At 30.8% G+C, this 17309-nt stretch overlaps 1 pseudogene; it reads left to right on the plus strand.

Moving 5' to 3' along the window:
* The first annotated feature begins 1728 nt into the window (after positions 1-1728).
* Positions 1729-17309, plus strand: part of LOC105784857 (G-type lectin S-receptor-like serine/threonine-protein kinase At1g11330) — a 28150-nt pseudogene continuing 12569 nt past the window's right edge.

Consider the following 17309-nt stretch of genomic DNA (forward strand, 5'->3'; position numbering starts at 1 on the left):
AATAAGAAAATCTATTTTTGAAGAACTAAATTGTAGAATAGTAAAAATTTAGATTTTAGCGACTAAATCGTAAAAAAATATAAAGTTAGAATATAAGAGATTGTTTTCTTGACGATGAAGAGAGCTTCCCATTTGTCATTTTGAAAATGTTACAGAAAAAATTTTGATAAGATATTTTCCTTAAAAATTTTAATTTATCTCTTTTGGAGAATAATTTCATTTGATAATTCATTTTCGACCAAATAAACAACATAAAATAACAAAAACATTTTACGAAAACATTTTATATGTAAACAAACTATATAAGATGTCTTGGGTTTTTTACAAATTATTATAAAAAAATAAAAAATAACCAAAATATTATAACTTTTTTTTATTTACCAAAATATTATAAAAAAAAATTTATTTACCAAAATATACCAAAAAAAAAAAACCTGACACAGCCTGATCAGGCCAATCACATTGGAGGCACCAAAGGTGCCAATGAGATTGGAGGCACCAATGGTGCCAAAGAGATTGGCGGCACCAATGGTGCCAAAGGACTAAAATGTAACTATCTGCAGTTTTAAGGACCTGACGTAAAAATTTTCCATTTTATATTTTGAAAGTGAATTGCCGCTGCTGTGCGTGTGGGGCGCACTAAAATTGAAATGTGGCTAATTGCCTTCTAAGCCCTCTTTATTTATTATTTTCTTTTTATTCCCCTTCAACTCATTTTTTTATTTAATAAATAAGCCCTCAACCTATTTTTGTAGTTAAATAAGCTCTTAATCTATTATTTTTCTCATAAAAGCCCTTTATTTTATTATTAAAGTAAATATATTTTACCTAAAGTAAAGCTATTTAAAAAAGTATAAACTAATTCACATTTTATGTATTATTTTAGTAATTTGATGAGAATAGTTTATTTAAAAATTTACTAAATTTGATGAGAATAATTTATAATTATAATTTATTTTTCTATTTGGGTTACATTTATGGGTGATTAGTTTTATTATTACTTCTAGTTTTTCAATAAGGCATGCCCGGTATTTCTATTAATTTTTTAATTAAATCTAATATTAGTTAAGTGATAATTAAGATAGAGTTATTAAATGAGAATAGTTTATTAAATTAAAATAGAGTTATTAAATGAGAATTGTTTATTAAATTAAAATAAAGTTATTAAATAAACTATTCTCATCAAATTACCAAAATAATACATAAAATGCAATTAGTTATTAATTGATTGGCTTGATCAGTGTGTCGTGTTTTTTTTGTTTTTTGTTTTTTTTGTATATTTTGATAAATAAAAAATTTTATAATATTTTGATAAATAAAAAAAGTTATAATATTTTGGTTATTTTTTATTTTTTTTATAATAATTTTGTAAAAAACCCAAGATGTCTTCTTCCTTTTAGGACCAAAGCGTAATATTGTTGAAATTGGAGTGGTACTACTGTTTCTTCATGTGTGAACACGTGAAGATAATAGTTCACCATTTTTGAAACTTCAATGCAATAACAAGTCAACAAATTTAAAAAGTCATCAGCGCTTGAAAAAATTGGAATCCTGACGTAGACATTTGCAGTTGCCTTGAAAATCATTACATCATATACCATAACAGGGGTAGAGTTAGGAATGATAAAAGTTTAATTTTAAATTAATAATAATAAAATTGAATTTTAACTTTTAGGAATGATAAAAGTTTAATTTTATCTTTTAATCATTCCTAAATCATAGCCTCAATTCCAAGTTCTCAAGAGATGGAGAAAGTTATTAGCGACTCTGTTTTTCTAGCTTCTGAAATTTTACTATTGTCTTGTTTTTACTTACAATCTGGCACTGCTTTAGACACCATAACACCATCAAAATCCATCAAAGACCCTGAATTTATAATCTCGCAGAGTGGAGTTTTCCGATTGGGATTCTTCAGCTTTGCTAATTCCAGCAATCGTTATGTAGGGATATTGTACCATCAAATCCCCGTACAAACAGTGGTATGGGTAGCAAACAGAAACAAGCCTCTCAAAGATTCTTCTGGGATTCTCAACATATCAGATGATGGCAACCTTGTTGTTTTCAATGGAAAAGCTGAGATTCTTTGGTCATCAAATGTTACGAATTTGGTTCCTAATGCAACAACTGCCCAGCTTTTAGACTCTGGAAACCTTGTCCTTAGTAATGGTGAGGATGGAGAAAGCAGCTTATGGGAGAGTTTTGAAGATCCTTCTAATGCCTTCCTTGAAACTATGAAGATCAGAACTGATGTTAAGAAAGGTCGTAAAGTGGAGCTGAAATCATGGAAAAGCATTGATGATCCATCTGATGGTAGCTTTTCTTTTGGCTTTGAACCTTTCAATATCCCAGAGCTTGTCATTAGGAACAATAACAAGCTCTATTTTCGGAGTGGTCCATGGAATGGGAATACCTGTATTGGTGTAATTATGAAGACTGTTTATATTGATGGGTTTCATGTTGTTGCAGATAATCAACAACAAACGTACTATTTCACTTATGAGTATTCTGATAACTATAGGTTGAAGTTCTATGAACTTGATTCTCAAGGAAAACTATTTGAACGGACATGGGATGGGAGGAAAGGTGACTGGATAAACAGGTAACCTACTACTCTAACAGAATCTTGTGTTTATGGACAGTGTGGGGCATTTGGGATCTGCGATCGAACAAAACAACCAATTTGCAGTTGCTTAAAGGGGTTTAAACCTAGGAATATAGAGGAATGGAGTAGAGGTAATTGGAGTAGTGGGTGTTTTAGGACTACCCCTTTACAATGCCAAAGGGATAAGAACAATGGCAGTGAAGCAGGCCAAGGAGATGATGATGGGTTTTTGAAGCTGCAGACGATGAAAGTGCCGGCATTTCCGGACCGATCATCAATAAATAACGGTGAATGCAAAGATCAATGCATGAAGAACTGTTCGTGCGTGGCTTATGCGTATGATGCTGGCATTGGTTGCATGTTTTGGAGTGGAGATTTGATGGATATGCAGAAATTCTCCACTCAAAGAGTCAATCTTTACATTCGTCTACCGTCTTCAGAGCTTGGTAAACTTGTCTTCCATGTCGACCATGTGTTGAATTGCCTCAATTAATCTGCTTTTTTGGTGTTGAAGTTTTATAAACCAAGTTTTTCGATTTTCAGATAAAGGGAAAAGCACTAAAGTTATTGTTATTACAGCAGTAATTGTGGGTATAGTAACCACTACAATTATTATGCTCTTCTTATGGTGTTGGATGGCTAAAAGAAGAGGTAATATCTCTTTTTTTATTGGTTATTAAGATATTCAAACTCAACTCCATTACTCTGTTTGAAAATGATGATTTTGCTTTTTAATTAGGTAACTCTGAATTCAGTGCATCTCTAATTTAGCAATTTGCATCTCAGGAAGGAAACAAAAACACAAACAGATCAGACTCCAACTCAACAATGGAAATGCAATGACAAAATTTTCTAGTGAAAATGTGGGAGAAAATGCAATCGGAGTTAAACTCCAGCAGCTGCGGCTATTCAATTTCGAAGAACTCGCCATCGCGACGAGCAACTTCGATCACGCAAAAAAGCTAGGGCAGGGTGGTTTCGGTCCAGTTTATAGGGTAATAAATAATGGTGATTTCAAGCTAATCCAGAGTCAGTGAAATGACATTTTTCTTTTTGGAATCAAGTCTTGTGAGCTGAATGTTGTGTGCAGGGAATATTAAGTGATGAAAAGGAAATAGCAGTGAAGAGATTATCGAAAGCTTCAGGGCAAGGATTAGAAGAATTTATGAACGAAGTGGAAGTAATTTCTAAGATTCAACATCGAAATCTGGTTAAATTGTTTGGGTGTTGTGTTGAAGCAGAAGAGAAGATGCTCGTCTACGAGTATATGCCCAACAAAAGTTTGGACACTTTTGTCTTTGGTTAGTAACTCAAGCTAATCCTCTTTCTACTATTTTCGAAACTCATATTAAGCCCCAATTAAATTTAAAATCAAACAGGATGAAATCAACTTTCCTTGTTTAACATTTCTATCATAATTTTAAATTAATATATACATCTCTATCATTTTTTCTTCTCTCGTCTTTCTAATTTAAAAGGATTAGTTTTTATACATTAGATGAAAAATGATCATCCTTTATATTTTCTTTCCTCTCACTTTTCTTCTCAACCAAGCACACTCAAAATTTATTATCTTTTCAATTTTCCATTCCCTACTCTCATCCTTCCACTTTTCCACCTAACCACCTTTAGTCTATTCCGAGATTTAAATAGTAATTGTTACTCAATAATTATTTTAATTGCTCGATGTAACATCAATTACGGTTACAATCATAATGAATACAATATGGTAGAAAATACAATGATGGTTGTAGTTAGATCCTCGGTTATAAGAATTAATTTTTAATTTTTAAGGTCTTACCATTTAGTTTTTGTTATAGATCCAATTAAAAAAACCATCTTGGATTGGAGAAAACGCTTTAACATTATTGAAGGGATCAGCCGAGGATTGCTTTATCTTCATAGAGATTCAAGACTGAAAATTATACACAGAGACCTAAAAGCAAGCAATGTTTTACTCGATCAAGAGTTAAATCCAAAAATTGCAGATTTTGGGATGGTGAGAATTTTCGGAGGAGATGAAAATCAAGCTAACACTAAAAGGGTTGTTGGAACTTAGTAAGTTGGAATATCCTCCCTCTCATTTCTTTTCTTTTTGTTCATTTTTTTTCCACTAAAGTATGGTGTAGATATGTCTATGATCGAGTCTGGCCATCTCATGATGCTTAAAGAAAATACATGCCTAAATTGGAATAGGGTCTAGCTTTGCTCTGTCTGTTGGCCTATTTTATTGTTTAAAAAAATGCATTGTAAAACTTTATATATATTTAAGTCAAATTATGGCTATCCCCATTATAAATTGGTCAAATTTGAGATTTAGTATCTATACTTTGATATGACATTTTTGGTTCCTCTATTTTTATAGAATTATTAGTAAGTTCAAATAAGTAACACGTGTTTTTCAAAAATATCTCTTCCAACTTATCATATTGACATAGAACTATATTCCTTCCAACTCATCATATTGACATGGAACTTTTATAATAGAATTGTTGTTTTAAAGAAAAATCTACATCGATATTTAACCGAAATAGTTAATAGTATTTATTTATTTAAACTAACTAACAGCATTATAAAAATAGAGGGTTAATTCATGTCAAACTAAAATATATGAGCTAAATCTCAAATTTAAGTATAGTAGAGGGATCAAAATTAAAATTTGATTTTATATTTATATTCTTGTATGATTAAATTTAAATAAAAATATTTTATTATTTAATTCTAATTTAGACCCGATTTAAACTAGGATTGTAATGGTGGGTTTTTTTTTTGTAATGGTTATTTTTTTTAATGTTAAAATACAGAGGTTATATGTCTCCTGAGTATGCAATACAAGGGCGATTTTCAGAGAAATCAGATGTGTTCAGTTTTGGAGTTCTACTGCTAGAGATTGTTAGCGGAAGAAAAAACACAAGCTTGTTCAACAATCAGGATTATTTTAGCCTCTTGGGGTATGTAAGTTTATAAGATAATTAGAAACGTTGGTAGATCGAATTAGGGAGTTTATAAGATAATTAGAAACGTTGGTAGATCGAATTAGGGGTGTATTTCATCATAGTTGCAAGCTATTTGGGCTGCTCATGCAAGCTTAATCAATAGAGCTTAATCAATAGAGTTTGAGCAGTTCAACGTTTATATTGAATTGAGCTGATTTAAATTGGATAATTCGAGTCTAAGTTAAATTGGATAATTTAAGCAATACTTTAGACAAAGTTGTTTTCTGTTTATAGGTCTAGAAACTATGGAACGAAGGCAACATTTGGAGCTTAGTTGACAATGTGGTTTTGGAGCCAAAATCTAATTTAAAGAATGAGAAAGAAAAAAGGAGATGCATACATATTGGATTGCTATGCGTTCAAGAATATGCTAACGATAGGCCCACTATGTCTACTGTTGTTTCAATGCTTAACAGTGAGATTTCAAATTTTAACACACCAAAACAACCTGTTTTCACTGAAACACCACTAATCACCGATGATGTTCAAAATAGAGCTTCAGTCAATGATGTAACTCTTACCGAATTTGATGGCAGATAAAGGTACAAATTAATTACTTTTAGTTTTTAGAAATAAAATTGTAAGTATTGAAAATATATAATTCAATTGTTTTTAGTTTAGAAATAAAATTGTAAGTATTGAAACTGATAAGTGATAAAAGTAACATGTTTTAATTTCGTTCTTAATACGTTTATGGATGATTATTTATGCACAATGGTTAATTTTATGCTCCTAATCCTTTAAATTCATGTTTATATACTTAAAAGAGCATTGGGGAGCAAAAGGAGCAAAAAACGAGTGAAAATCAAACATTTGGAGCAAATTTTAGAAGCCACACTGGCTGGGTCTTTCCACACGGGCTGGACACACAGTCGTGTGTGCCAAACAGGCTGGACACACGGTCATGTGCCAAACCATGTCGATTTCGCGATTTGCATCTCAAACACGCGAAAAAACGTAATTTTTAGGCTTTCTAAGGATTCTAAAGTCTATAAATACAAAATAGAAGAGAAAAGTAAGCCAACAGAGAATATTGAAGAAAACAACTCGAAGAACACCATTGGAGCCAACTCTGAAGTAGATTTCCATCAAGATTAAATACCTCCTTTTAGTTTCCTTTGAAGTTTTTATGAGTTTCTTTATTTCTTGTGGTTATTCTATCTTTAAGATATTTTTATTCACAATTATGAACTAATTTCCTAGATACCTAGGGAAGATGAACCCTATAATGAATTCTATTATTTGATTTCTGTTTTATGCGATAAATACTTTATTCTTGTTCTCAGTTATATGTGCTTATCTATTGTTTTAATATTTTTGAAATATTAATTCATGTTTAATGTAATTAAATCAAAGGAGAAAAAGTCTTTGTTTAAGAGTAGATCTAGCATAATTGAGTGGAATTGCATGCAATCCTAGAAATAGGACGACATAAATCTATCGGATTAAAGTCAAATCTAATAAGGCAACCTATAAATCGAGTTAATGCGACAATAAGAGTTTTAATTAGAAAGAAATTTCAATTAATCAACCTAAAGTCAGTTGTTTTTACTCTCGAAAGAGATACTAGTTTAATTTAGGGGTTTCTACGGATCAAGATACCAAGTGAATAAATCGTTTGATTCAGATTCATAATGATAGACGAAGTCTAGGTGGATTCTTTCCTGGGTATTGTCTCGCTTATTGGTTATTATTTAATTACTTTCCTAATTTATTCTCTGTTGAGTTCATTAGTTAAATTAATTTAGTAATCTTAGTTTAAATAAATTAGTCCAAGTTGTCGGTTAAATAATAGGAAAATGGTAGCTATACTAGTACTTTTAGTCCTCGTGGATACAATATCTCTACTCACCGTAACTATACTATTTATCGATAGGTGCACTTACATTTGTCGTATTTTTAGTTAGTCACGTGATACATCAAAAGATTTTCTTTATAATTTCGTTTTGATAAGAGTTGTCAATTTATTGGCTCAAATCAATTGTAAGTTTACAATTACACTTAAACATGTAAGAACATGAAAACTCAATCTAGTTAACCCAAATCCAAATTCAAGTCCAATCCCAACTTAATTTGAACATAAAAAATCAATAAGTTGGAACTCCTCCAAATCAAACCGAAAATAGCTTAAATCTAAAGTGTTTCAAACTTAAAATGACTTAAACTCAAATAACCCACATACTAACTCATTTGTCCCTCAAGGCTGCAAGAAATCTCTCACAATTTGTGTATAACTTATCTCATCTATTGAATCCTATAAGTATGATTTATCTTCCTTGTCTATCTCATCTATTGAATCGATAAGTATGATTTATCTTCCTTAATAAGGTGAGTTCATATAGGCAAGATCTAGGATGTAATTTTGTCTTTTAACTACCTCAATTTAACTTAAATTTAATTATATAATGTAAAAATATTAATATAAAAATGATTTTTTTATAAAAGCTAGCCGATCCAACTAGGCGAATTTGGACTTACCTAGTTATTGAATTGTTCTTCTAGTTGTTATAAATTGGATGCATTTGTTTATAGAGGTGAAGAATCCCAAATGTAAAACTCCACCCTGGCATATTACAAATTCAGGGTGTCTGTGTAATGACCCGATAGTCACGGGTGTCAAAAAGTATATTTTCGAGACTCCGTTACCGTAATCAGACTCGTAGATATTTATTAAAAATATTTACGAATTTAGTTGTGTAGTTAATTAGGTTTTCGTTAGATGAAATTGCATGAACAGTAATTAGGTAAAAGGACTAAATTGTATGAAGGGTAAAAGTTGAATTATAGATTAAAGAAAAATTAAAGGGACCAAAGGAGCAATTATGCCAATGATCATAATTGAGGCGGCATAAGTGTATATATATTATAAATATTTAAATTTAAAATATATATTATAATATTATAATATTAAAACTTAAAAGTTAAGTATATACATTATTATATTATAATGATAAAGTAAAACAAAAAGAAAAGAAAAAGGAGAGAAAGAAACTACACAGAGAAGGAAAGAAAGAAAAGAAAAAAGAAAGAAAGAAGGAGAAAAATTAGGGTTTTAAGGGTTCAAAGCTCAATTGGTTAGTTAATTTAGTTCATTTTCTTGTAATTTTTATGTTTTTGGAATTTCGGTATTAAATACTACCGACCTATGTCAAAATTTTAGACATTTTAAGTTTTTAATTGATGTTTATGTTGAATAATTTTAGTATTAGGGATTAAATTGAAAGATTTTTAAGTTAGAAATGAAAAAGGATTGAATTGTAAAATAAATTGTAAATTTTGAGTATTAGGGACTAAATTGTGCAAAATTCAAAATTTAGGGATTTAAGTGAAATTAGGAAATTAAATCTAGTCTAAAGTGGAATTTGTATGAAAATATAACATTGATTGTGAAGAAATAAAATTAGAATTTAGGCAAATATTGATTAAAAATTGAAATATTAAATATGAGATTGAATTGTATTGTATTGATGAATTTTAATTGTTTTAATTCCATAGCTAACGTTATACCAGAATCCTCGACTAAAAAGGGAAAAGATAAAATCGACGAGGAATAGCTCGAAATTTCTGGTTTGTATTTCTATAATCCGAATCTAATTATTAATTTTCGTATTTTGATTAAATGTTATGGTAAGTGATTAAGGTGAGAATTATTGTGATTGAAAAGGATATGTGATGAATTTATTGAACTTATATTGATTGAATTGGTATATATATTGAATATATTGATTATTTGAATTGAAATTAATATTGGTTGTATTTGAAAAGTGAATTGAAACCCTATTAACTGTATCGGGCTGAGTCAGATATAGATGGCATGCCATAGGATTAGAAGAGTTCAGGGATTTTTTTGACTTCGAGTCGATGAGACACTGGGTGTCAATTTATTACTTTGGATTAATTCGATGAGGCACTGCAATTTACTTCGGTTTAACCAATGAGACACTGGGTGTCAAAAGGACAGATTTCTTCCGATTCTTTGTTTTATCTTCTTTTTTCATTTTCGGCTATAAAGGCCGATTTAAAAATCTGTAAGAGGGGGGATACTGTATCAAAAAAAATCGATACAAAAAAAGATTGAAGGTAGATTTTTGTTTATTTTTCTTTCTCTTTGTTTCGATCCATCTTTTTTTTTAAAAAGAGTAATACAGTTTGTAAATAAAAAGAAAAGAAGGAGAGGGTTTACCAGCCAACGCCTTCGGATTCGCGCGAGGAGGAGCTAAAAAGCCCCTAGAGGTGCAGCTCCGACCACCGTTGACGGTGTAATCGCGGCGGAGATGAACCAAACAAAACAACAGCAAAGGATAGCAAGAAAATACAGTAAATAGTGCAATATTTTTGTACTTTTCTTTTTATTTCATTTTGTCATTTTTCGGCTATATAAGGCCATTTTCAGAATTTGTAAGTTTTTTACGGAGACACAGATTGAATACAAAAATCAAAAAAGATATTCGAAAGGTGAGGAAATATTTCCTATCTGGCCCCCATGTAATCCGAATATTGCGATTTTGACCCCGCATTTTGTTTTTAATTCCTTTTTTTCTGTCAACTCGGTTTTGAGTGCGATTTAATCCTTTATGTTATTTAGTTTTTTTTTATTAATTAATCTATTGTTATTATTACTATTATTATTAGTAGTAGTAGTAATATTATTATATGTTTATACTGATATATCTAACCTATATATATACATGATTTTATTCTACTGTACATTGTTATTTAAAGTTTTTTATATATTATTATCATTTAAGTTTACAATGTATTATTTTATTTATATATTTTTTAATGATTTTTATCTTATAATATGTTTTTTCTAAATTAATTTTTATATGTTTCTATGTTTTAAAGATTTATATGAATATATTTTTATAACATACTATTTTATATATACATATATAATTTATATTGGATTATTTCTTATCCTATGTGTATATTATTGATATTCTAAAAGTTTTATATGTTATTTATTCAAATTAATATATGTATCTTATTTTGCTTCAAATTTATTTCAAATACTATTATTCAATACTTATTTTTTATTCTATTTGAATCTATTTTATACTCATACATGAAATTTATTTTAAAACTTTTATACATATGATATATTGATTTATTATTATTATTATTATTATTATTATTATTATTATTATTATTATTATTATTATTATTATTATTATTATCTTGGTGAATCTTTTAAGAAATTGATGATAGATTTATTTAGTTTTTGAATATTGATATTGATGTTTGCATAATGTGATTAAAATCATTCATTACTCATTAATGTATATTTTATTTTCGAATTATTCTTTTGTGTGGTACGTTGCCGTTCAACCACACTACATTTGTTTTAAGTTATGTTGCATTAAAGCATTAAAATCATCTTATTTCGTAAATTTTCAAAATATTTGGTATTCACGATTCTCAAGAAGGATTGTGCCCTAACTCACTGAGCTTCAATTCTTTTTGATGAATTTAGGTAGCCAAATATTTATTTTGCAATTAAATCACACAGATTCAAAATAAAAAGCTCTCTCGGGATTTCAAAATGTTGGATCCTAACTTACTGGATATGACATTTTGCTACCTTGAGTTAAAGATTTCTAAAATTAAAGGCAATATTCGATATTTAGGAATTTTATGAAATAGAACCCTAACTTACTGGGTTTTGATTTTCTCATTTGACCCAAATAATCAAATATCCTTCTCAAAATGCATAGGTTTTAAAAGTCAAAAGATAAACTTAATTTTGAGGATTTGAAAAGTTGCACTCTAACTTCCTGAATGTGACAATTTATTTCTTTGAAATAAGTGAGTCTTATCATCCAATTCATTTTATTCAAGATAAAAGGACCGTATTTTAAAATCTTTTCGAATTTTCGACGCTAAGACATTAAACAATAGATTCGGTTCCAATTTTGGGCGTCACGAGGGTGCTAACCCTTCCTCGTGCGTAACCGGCTCCCGAACCTATTTTCTCAAAATTCGCTGACCTAAAATTATTTTCAAGGTGATCCGATCACACCTCAATAAAAGATCGGTGGCGACTCCAATTTTCATTTTTAAAGTCGACGACTACTAAATTTTTGTTTTTTTTAAAAAAAAAGTGGTTTCGACAGCTTGGCAACTCCACTGGGGACATTTAAAGAGTCAAGCCGTAAAATTGATTATTTTCTGTCTTATTGTCAAAAATTGAAAATATGATTAACAAATTACGATCCTCTTGTTGCATTTTTTTGTACATTTTGGATTGAGTTTTATATCTTGGCATCATATTGCATAAAGACTGTTTAGTCTTACCCTTTTAAGTGGAAGTGAAAAGCTACTCCTTCGTGAGGCTTTCACCTCCGTGCAAGATAGTGGATCACTTTCGGAATACATCCGTACCTATGTCTTCGTGAGATTTTCATCTCCGTGCAGCCATAGGGAAATGTATTCCCCTGAACCGAACTCGGTCTGTATGAGCCTATAATGGGTGAAGATCGAGGAATCTGCTGGTTCAGGTACCTTGACTTTAGATCCAAACCGCATGTAAAAGACCTTAGGAGCCCACCTTAGGTAGAACTACTCCAAACCCTTAGTGGTTTCCCGACTAGGTATTCTTTTGTTCACTTGTAGTTTGTACTAACCCGTTTTGTTTTGCTTTGACTATGATTGCATTAGATTTGCATCTTAGGAAAGAGATGTTGATTCGAGTCCGATTAATAAATTAGAAAGCTTGTCATGGAATATGGATTTCATAGTAAGTGATTCTAAGCCCCGTTTTTAATGTTCTTTACGTTTTTTGGAGTCCCGGTAACTTGATTTAGCTATTTCTAGTAATAATTTAACCTAGGATTTATATTTGGAAAAATACTCATAGGTGAAATGTGTTTATTTTGATGTTTTATGGTAAAATATGAAGCTAGAAATTATGTTAAACAACTTTTGCTAAGCGATTTTAAGTGAAAACGAGTAAAACAACATAATCGGTAAAAATACCTAATGTTCATAAGTAAGTGTTAGAGTGAGAATTTGATGTTGCCATAGAAGGGAAAATGTTCAGTATGTCATAGAACATATGAATAAGAGATGAAGTTTAATTTCCGAGCTTTGGGGAAAAAGTGTAAATATGCAAAAGTTTAGGGGTAAAAACCTGATTTTGCCAAAGTATATTTTTGGACTGGAATGAATAGTGTGAACGTTGTATAAGTTAAATGTATTGTTATAAATCAAGAAAGACGAGAAATTGAAATTGATCGATAAAAAGAAAAGTGAGAAAAAGAGAAAAGTTCCCAAATGAACCTTCGGAATAAAAAGGGATACGAATGAAGTGACAGAAATGATCACATGTGTGGCACGGACTGTGTGTAGGCCACTATGTAAAAGTGAAAGTGATGGTCACGTGTGTAGTACTATGTGCAGGGTACTACGTGTACCGGAATGATGGGTCACATGTGTAGTACTATGTGCAGGCTACTATGCGTACCGGATAGTTTCGATCACGTGTGTAGTACTATGTGCAAGCTACTTCGTGTATCGGATGGTAATGGTCACATGTGTAGTACTATGTGCAGGCTACTATGTGAACCGAACATCATTGATTAATAAGGTGGTTGCTATGTGCTGAATCCACCAAGTATCTGTTATTATTCCGAAGTGTTCATCGGGAAATTGACTAAGTGTAATTGAATAATGAATATAGGTGTGGAATTGAATTGAATATCAACTTAGAAATGGAAAAGTGAATTTTGAATTGAATGGTGATTGGAAGTGAAAAAGTGAAATTATGAAAGAGTACATTTAGCAACAAAACAGTTTAGACAGCAACAGTTGTGTGATTTTGAAAAATCACCAAAAATGGTGGAAATTGAATTAGAGGATAAATAATATATTAAATTGAATCTGAATGAGTCTATTTTCACATAAAATAAACAGAGAAAGCAAAAGAGTTATATATTTTGAGATATTTGAAGTTTAGTTGGACAGAGTCAAATTGAGTTCGGAATCCCCTGTTCTGACTTTGGAAAATTGTTAAAAATTGTACAAAAATAAATACAGATAAAATTGATATTTTTAGAATCCTCAGTGAGTCTATTTTTAGGAGAAACAAACAAGAATAATATTCTCATTCTATACAATGAGATAATTAATTTTTAGTGAAGAGAGGTCAGAACTGTCGAGCAGTGAAATAGGGGAAACTTTAAAGAATAAACTGTACTATTTGGCTAAACAAAAAATTCTTAAAATTTTATGGTAATAAGATATGTGAATATAGTTTTGGGGAAAATTAACGGTTCTTAATTTGGAGCTCTGTAGCTCTGGGTAAAAATAATTTAGTGACTCTGACTCGGAGAGACAGTTTTAAGTATACATGTATATGAATAGTGAAACTATAGAAAATGTTATTTCTAATGGTGTTATGTACATTAAGGATGTGGAATGGAGAGGAGGAGGAGGAAAATTGGAAGAACATATGAATGATTTGTATATAATTGGCCATATGCTCGATTATAATCGATAAACGATTGAAAAGAAATGATGTTTATAATTGTGCATTATTAGTTATGGTTAAAGTTCATGTGAGAAAATAAAGTTTCATAGTATGTATATGTGGTATACTTGGTATATGATTTGGTAGGTAGCAATGTCAGAAAAGGTTTATGAATTAACTCATGTTGGTAAGTTTGATACATGAATAAATGTGGTGATTATCCATGCTTATAATGCTTATGCAACATGTTTATTTGGTTAACATGTTTGATGTACATGCTTAGGCTTTGGTCAAGTTGTGGCTGAATTATGCCACGTTAAACTTATAAGTTATGCATTGAAATGGTAAGTGCCTAAATGGAAATATGCTTGTGATCATGACAGGGTGGTAAGGTTTAAATTATGTAATCTCTAGTGAAATAATTTATCATGTGGTTAGTTCCAAAAAGGATTATGTTTAAATGCACTAGCTTGCGACTATGGTTGAATGATATATTTATGTCTTGTGTGTTACGCATAGGAAACGGGAGTGGAAAGGAAACGAAATACTAAGTTCATGCTTGAAGTGTAAAATAACGCAAAAAGGGGACGTTAAGTTAAACGATAAATATGTATTAGTATTGAACTTAATGAAATTGAACTATACATGAATTAAATGGAAATTGCGAATGATATGATTTGAATTAAATGAATTATTGTGGTATTGAAATGTATATTGGATTGAGAAATTGAATTGAATCGTGAACATGAGAATCGTGAATTAAATGAAATGGAAATGAAGTATTGGATTGCATGAGTATGTATTGGGTCTCAGAAGCCCTATTTGTTACAAATATAGTATTTTGAAGTTATAACGTGAAGATTTATAAAAGCATGTTAGAAATTTGAAGAGTTTAAATTTGAATGAAATTTTATAACTCGGTTTAACATGTTTATAAGTGTATGTGTTCTAGTAATGCCTCGTACCCTATTTCGGTGTCGAATACGGGTAAGGGGTGTTACAAAGGTACATTTTGCATCCACACGGCCAGACACACAGGCGTGTGACTAGACCGTGTGAGACACATAACCTGACCACACGGGCGTGTGAACCCTACAGCTTTGAAATTTTTTAATCTTTTACGAAAAATTCTCTGAGTCTCCGAATTAGTCCCGATTTGTTTCTAACACGTATTTTGGGACTTGGGGGCTCAAATAAGGGACATTATGTATGAATTTAATTGGTTTTTGACCTAAATGTTATATGATATCAATGTATAAATTTAAGTCTGTTTGATCGGTAATTTTCAGTAATGCTTCGAAACCCTATTCCGACAACGGATTTGAGTTAGGGGTGTTACAATTTAATGGTGTTATGGTGTATAAAGCAGTGGCAAATAATAAGTAAAGGGAAGATACTAAAGCTAGTAAAACAGAGCAGCTAATAGTTTTTCTGATAATCTCTTCCCAGAACTTGGAATTATTTGGGATCTTAATTTATTTTTCCAGCTTTTTTCTTTTTCTTAAAAAAGGATGATAAGATGTAATAATGTTTCATAACAGCTTCTATGCATTTAACAATATACTAACGATAAGTCCACTATGTTTACTGTTGTTTCATTGCTTAATAGTGAGATTTCAATTTTTAACACACTAAAATGGCGTGCTTTCACTTAAACACCATTAATCACACATAATGTTCCACATAGGGCTTCGCTTTATGACGTAACTCTTATCGACTTTGATGGCAGATAAATGTACAAATTAATTACTTTTAGTTTTTAGAAATAAAATTGTAAATATTAAAACCCTTCTTCATAATTTCTCATTTTGATCAGAGTTGTATTGGCTCAAATCCATAGTAAATTTACAATTACACTTACACATGTAAAAACATGAAAACTCAATCTAATTAACACAAATCTAAATTCAAGTCCTATCTCAACTTAATTTGAACATAAATAACCAATAAGTTGAAACTCCTCCAACTCAAACCGAAGATTTAAGAACTGTTTCAAACTTAAAATAACTCAAACACGCATACTAATCCATAATGTTTTGAACCCAACCTAAACAACTTGACTAGTAAATCCGAGTATCTCAATCCCAAAATAACTTTAACTTAAAACTAACCCAAATTAAAAACTATCTCAAACCCTAATCCAAAATTACTCAAAAAATTTATTATTTGATGCAAATTGATTCTATGCAAAACCAACTCAGATCGATACATACTTTAATGCACTACTCGTGAACGTTATCACTTTGCTTTTGGTTACTGCATTCTGTCCCTAAACTTTTGTTTTTATTGTTAGTTGCTTGACTTTAGTTTTGAATTCGAAAATGAAATTTTATAATAAAATCTTTGGAACATTAAAAAAAAGCTATAAAGAAGGATTAGACTTTGTACCAACACCAATATCAAAATGCAGCATTAATATATAAACAGTCTTTTCTTTAATAAAATGAGAGGGGGGGTGGAAGGATTACAAACAATAAATTCGCAGGATCAAAACAAAAGCTTCAACGTCACCATTATGAGAGCTAAACTGACCATTTTAGCTCAGCAGGCAAAACTATGATACTCATACTTCCCTCCTGTAAAGCTACAACCAACAACATCAATCTGCATTGCCTATTAATCGGTGTCTTCCACATTGCACGGTGACGACTATTCCGAGAGAGACATCCATCCCGCATTTGGGAAATAATACTCAAGACACGGGATATCTGTATTGAACCCTGTACATGCTAACCAACTAACATCCCCATACCACAAATTTCACAACAGAGCATCAAAATAAGCTCCAATCTATATGGTAAGGACCCAAGGAAAGAAAAAATTTCTAGCAAGTTTCTATCATGATACACATAGGCCCACTTCAATGTTTTTTCATAATAATAAAAAAGGCATAAAAACACAAGTAATAAAACTAAAATCTCAAAGGAAATTGACCTTTACTTTAAAAAGTATCTTTGGAACTTCACCTAAACCATTGTCTGTGCTCCATTATAGACATATCATGTAAAACGGTATGGCTAATTGAATTCCTTTCAGCACATGGCATTCACTTGCGCCATTGTGTACTTCACAAAGTCGCCTTCTTGGACACGTTTGGATTTTAACTTCTCCTAGGTACTGCTTATCTATCATGACTGCCCTACAAGCATAGGCCGTTGAGAGAGATCCAAAAGCTGCTTTTTCTGCTGGTCATTAAGGTGGGGTAAACATGCATGTAAGAGATCAACCGGCATTTCTCTTTTAA

The sequence above is a fragment of the Gossypium raimondii genome, chromosome 1 (assembly GCF_025698545.1).
Source record: "Gossypium raimondii isolate GPD5lz chromosome 1, ASM2569854v1, whole genome shotgun sequence".
Lineage (NCBI taxonomy): Eukaryota > Viridiplantae > Streptophyta > Magnoliopsida > Malvales > Malvaceae > Gossypium > Gossypium raimondii.